The following is a 6323-nucleotide window of genomic DNA, read 5'->3' as shown; positions in this document are numbered from 1 at the left end:
TAGTTCAGATTAATACCTACCAACAGCATTACCTAGTTCAGATTAATACCTACCAACAGCATTACCTAGTCCAGATTAATACCTACCAACAGCATTACCTAGTTCAGATTAATACCTAACAACAGCATTACCTAGTTCAGCTTAATACCTACCAACAGCATTACCTAGTTCAGATTAATATCTACCAACAGCATTACCTAGTTTAGATTAATACCTACCACTGGAATTTTATTTCGTAACTGTCCCTGTTTGTGAACTAAATGTTCTGTGACAATCCCCTTTGTATATTATATATTCTGTGACAGTTTACTTTTGTATATTGTATATTTTGTGACAGTCCACCTTTGTTTATTATATATATTTCGTGACAGTCCACCTTTGTTAATTATATATTTTGTGAAAATTATTTGTCTTTTATATATTTTTTAACAGTCCCTTTTGTTTATTATATATGACAGTCCAAAATAAATATATATGACAGATCAAAAATAAAAGTCTACCTAGTAGAGAGTATAGTTAATTATATATACTGTTCTTACGTTTTTCCTATGAAGATTAGAATGTATTGATCCATTAGTTAAACACCCTCGCTGTTAGCGACATTTTCGGCCGTAAACCCAATAATATCTCATAAAGTTGGATCAACATAAGACATTTAGGTAAGTCCTAAATCTGTATACTAAGCCCACAGTGCAAAATGTGATCAGTCTCTTAAGCTATCCAAGTGATGTGCTATTGCTAGTGGTAAGGCAAATAGGATTTTACGTTAAATCTACAGAAATATCGAATACAAGAGTAAAGAGGCTATAATGTCATTTCATAGGTCATTGGTTAGGCCACGTTTGGAGTACTGTGTTCAATCTTATGCTTCTAACCTTAGAAAGGGCATTGTATTGTTGGAAAGAGTTCAGACGAGGGCTACGAGGATGATATCAGAGATGGAAAGGTTGTCATACGAGAGTACGTTAAGGTCTCTGAAATTGTTTTCTCTTGAAAAACCAAGTTAGAGGGGATATGATTAAGACTGTTAGGGTAACTGGTAATGATGATGTGTATTTTTTTTCGTATTTAACAGTGAGAATGGGAAGACCAGGGACATAAATATAAATTATGTAAGGGTAGGAGTAATTTTAACTTAATACATCTTTATTTTTACAGTAAGGTGGTTGTCCGTTGGAATGGGTTGCTCTTAGATGTGACAGATGTAGTTAATTTAAAGGAACGCTTGATAAATATTTCAATTATAAGGGCTGACTTTGAGTGTTTTATTTCTGTTTTAGAGTTTAGTTTAGTGGATGGACCAACAGGTGACTTGTCCTTAAATTATATATATATATATTATAATAGAAATTGTTTTTGTTTGTTTGTAGTTAAACACAAAACTACTCAATGAGCTATCTGTGCTCTTCCCACCACGGGTATCGAAACCCGGCTTCTAGCGTTGTAAGTCCGCAGACATACCGGTATGTTCCTGGGGGAGAATAATAAAAATATAATAACCAAAAATTAGAAACATTATAAGTATTCAAATTAAATATACTAAACATTCCAACCAACACCGTTAATGAAAGAACCGTAAAAGAAACAATAATATACCTTACCAACGGCACGCGCAAATATTGTATTTAACCATGTTTTATTTTTGTATATGTACTTTGAAATTCATGTATCTAACTGAATAGGCGATCAAAATTCTTGTTCTAAGTCTTTAATATAAGCATACATTAACATAAAGATTATACTTTAAAGAATGCAATTTAAGAATAAACGTGTCATTGGTTTCTGTTGGTTTTAATATAATCTTCCGATTTCCAGTGATCAATTCTTCTCTCTAATTATCAGATCGGTTAATTATCACAAAATTCTCATCATTGATATAATCATTGTATTTTATAAAAAATGTCGTGCGAATACTCCAGTTTCTCAAATCATGCTCTATTATACGACAGCCACCTAGTGGCGGAACATACATATTCCTACTCACTAGAAGAGCATGTACATTTACAGATGACAAACGATTTTTCATTGTTAGACATCACTTTTATAAATGAAATATATATATTTATTCTTATAATAAACTTAAATACTCATCGAAACTCAAACTGAGGATGAATTGTGTCCAGTGTTATAACTAATTTATCTCTTATGTACTATGCTGTTGTCCAAAGTATGGTAACAATAATACCATTGGTATTTCTCTGGCATATCAAGAATATTTCCACCAATATAAATTTTTTTACATAAATCAAATAAATATTTATTATATATTATATATATATATATACACACACATTTAGTATGTTATATTATATTATATTAAATATATTTTTTTAAAAATAAATATAGATTTGACCCATTTTGCGCCATCTATTAGTCGAACAGTAAAGCGTAATGTGGACAGACAAAATTCAAACTATTGTTACGTCTCTGCTTGTTTGTTAATTTCCTGTATAAATCCTTTCCGAGGAACATCAGCGATACAATCCCTTCTTGATTAAAACAGTTTATTCTTTCTCGATACAACTTTGTAACACACAGTATTTTTACAATCAATACATTTCTCGTCTCTTTACTTAACAACTCCTATAATACACGCTATAAATCACAGCGATTCACAAGCTCGATAACTTCGCTCTATGCGACAACTACAAAACACACACAATTTACGGCTCAACGTCACTACTGTTCGGTTGATTCAATTATCTATATATCTCTGGCTTTCTTTGCCAGGCTTATATATTAAAAAAGAGGACATATTGATCAGACTAGAGTTGCCGGGCGAATTCATGATCCTTCGAGAAACTCCAGCGCGCATGTTCCCAGCGTCACGTGACTTCCGCTGTCGTGACAGTATACTTATATTTTCGCCTACATTTCTTAGAAAATTATTAAGTCCTAACATTTCTATTTTTAACAGAAAAAAGATGTGAATTATAGATTTCATGGAGTTCCTATGGTGACACTAAGAAATCTCTCTCTCTATATATAAACGAAATCTGTTGTGTGTTTGTCTATCAATCTTGGCATGGTGACTCCTACGGTTCTCAGAAGTAACATGGATGGGTCAAAATTATGTCTGTCCATCTGTCACACCGATAACTTTGGACATATAATAGTTACATTAGATTTGAGGGTAGGTGTTTAGAGATCGTGATGAGTAATATAATCGAATAGGTTATAGGCGTGTTCCATGCTTGGTATTGTTGGCGTATAAAAAATCATGATAATTGGCTGAAATTCCTTATTACGTTTACCTGCAATCCAAATTGGTCGGAAATTACAAAAAAAAAAACTACTACGTAACCAAAACTCTCAAAACTGCCATGATCTAATTGCATGTGTCTTTAGATTAAATGTTGTGAAACTTGTGGAACTTTTGATAAAACATGGAACCTTTGGTAACACAATGTGACATGTACACCATTGAATGGCAAAAAGAGAGGACTTCCACATGCACACATAGTAATTTGGCTTAAAGAAAAAATCCGATCCAATCAAATTGTTGATATTATTTCATTTCTACAATGCTACCAAATTCTAATGAAGATTCCATTTCGTTTGAAATTGTGAAAAATTGTGGTTCATTAATCATAAATTCCCCATGCACGAAGGAAGGAAATTGTAGCAAACAATTTTCAAAGGCTTTCCCAAAAAAGACACAGCCATTTGTCAATATCTACTTTATAGGATAAGAAAGACAGATGATGGAGGACATAGCATTAGTTGGAAGTAAATTGATAACAGATGGATTGCACCTTATGACCCTTACCTCTCCAAAATTTTCAATGCTCCCATTAATGTTGAATCATGTAATTCAGTTAAAAGCATAATTTACGTCTGTAAACATGTCAATAAGGGTTCAGATATGCCCGTCTTTGGGATTGAACAGAACAGTAATGTCAGAGATGACGTTTCAACAAACCAGTTGCGAAGATGCATAAGTAGAAATGAATCAATTTGTAGAATACTTAAATTTCCAATATATGAACGTCATCCAATAGTTGTACATTTACAAGTCCACATAGAAAATGGTCAAAAAGTATTCTTTAATGATTAAAATGAATTACAGAGAATTGAACAACCACCTAGAACTTACTGCCTTTTTTGAACCATGCTCTGCTAATGAATATGTAAATACATTATTGCATTCAGAAGTACCATCCTATTTCATATGAAAAAAAAACAACAAAAAAGGCGAAAAATAAGAGCACAAGGTTCTAATGTGGAAAGCCATCCAGGCATCAATTTAGTCCTGCATTAGGAAGAGTTTATACAGTACATCCAACACATTTTGAGTACTTTTGTTTGAGTCTGTTATTGCTCATAATTCCTGGTCCTACATTCTTTGAAGATTTGAAACGAGTCAGTGGTGAATTACGTAAGTGTTTCAGAGCTGCTTGCAATTTAATGGTTTTGTTAGAAGGTGATAGTCACTGGAACAGTACACTTGAAGAAGCAGCCACCAGAAATTCACCAAACAAATTGAGAGGTTTATTTGTAGTGATGTTACAAACGTGTGGTATTTCAAACCCTCTTCAACTGTGGGAAAATCATAGAAAAAGGATGTCCGAAGGCATTCTTTACAGAATGCAAAGGGCTGCTCCAGACATAGATCTTCAGTACTCTGAAGTATCTAATGAAGCTTTAATCATCCTTGAAGACAAAACTTTACAACTTGGTGGAAGATTACTTCAAGATTTTGGCCTACCTTCATCAGTTAGGATTGAAATAAACAACACTGTTGTGGACTACATCAGGGAAATATCATACAATGTGGGCGATCTTTAGAAAATTGGTTACTGAATATGAAAAACTGACAGAAGATCAATATTTTGCTTTTAAACATATCCTTAACTACGTTCAAAGTGATAAAGATGGTGTAATATTTCTCGATGCTCCAGGCAGAACAGGAAAAACATTTATCAGTAACTTGCTTCTTGCAAAACTTAGATCGCAAAAACAAATTGCTTTGGCTGATGCTTCATTACGAATTGCAGCAATATTGATTGAAGGAGGAAGAACAGATCATTCAGCTTTCAAGCTACCTCTTAATTTATCTCATGTTGAGCAGGCTGTATGTGATATAAAGAAAGGGACAGCAAAGGCAAGGGTGTTGAAAGAATAAAATGATAATATGGGATGAATGCACAATGGCTCACAAAATACATTTGAAGCTTTAGATAGAGCATTGACAGATATCAGAGAAAATAATGTGTCATTCGGTGGTATTACATTATTACTATCATGTGATTTTAGACAGTCATTGTAAGAAGTACAAGAGCTGATGAAGTACATGCTTGTATAAAGTCATCTTATATATATGGAGGCATGTTGACAAACTGACATTACATACAAACGTGCGTGTGCATTTAAGTGGTGACAGAGAAGCTGGTGAATTTTCAAAACGTCTTCTTAATATTAGAAATGGAAAGATACCAATCAATCAATCAAACAACTACATTACTATTCCAGACAAATGTGGTAACTTAGCTAAGGATGCAGAGGAGCTAAAGGAAAAGGTGTTCCCTAATATTTGTGTAAAAGAGCAATTCTTGAACCTCAATCATATTTCTCATGACGTCATTGATCAATTATTGCAAAAGGATCTCGGACAGGAATTCACCTACAAATCAATTGACAGTGTTCCAGATTCAGATGATGATGTAAATTACCCAGTTGAATTCCTAAATTCTCCTGAACCACTAGGGTTGTCAGGACACATTATGAAATTAAAGGTTGGTTCACCAACAATGTTGTTGAGAAATCTTGATCCCCAAAATTATGTAGTGACACAAGATTAGTTGTTAAGATTTTACTACCACATGTTATTGAAACAACTGGTCATGCCAAAGGTGAAGATGTCTTCATTCCAATAATTCCTTTGTTATCAAGTGATTGCCCTTTTGAATTTAGAAGGCTCCAATTCCAAGTTACAATTTAGTTTGCAATGCCAATTAATAAGGCACAAGGTCAAAGTTTAAAGGTTGCTGATTGCAACCTCACTTTCATATGATCAGTTCTATGTAGGATGTTAAAGGGTTTGATCTCGCCAAAACCTTCTTATATTGTCAGAAGAAGGAACAATAGCCAGTATGGTATACCAAGAAGCTTTAATATAGATTATGTAATTTTTGTCTTGAAAGTCAAAGGTTTAGATAAAAATTAAAATGTTATGAAAATTAAATTCTTTAAATAAATGTTCTTAAAAGAAATTTCCTTATTTTTAAATACTTATTTTAAGTAATTATGGTTATTGTTTAATTATTAGTACGTATTAGAGAGATTAAAGATATTCATTTAAGTATAAGGTAAAATACATTGAT

Source organism: Limulus polyphemus, unplaced genomic scaffold (assembly GCF_000517525.1).
Source record: "Limulus polyphemus unplaced genomic scaffold, Limulus_polyphemus-2.1.2 Scaffold4376, whole genome shotgun sequence".
Lineage (NCBI taxonomy): Eukaryota > Metazoa > Arthropoda > Merostomata > Xiphosura > Limulidae > Limulus > Limulus polyphemus.
Note: the sequence above shows the minus strand (reverse complement) of the source record.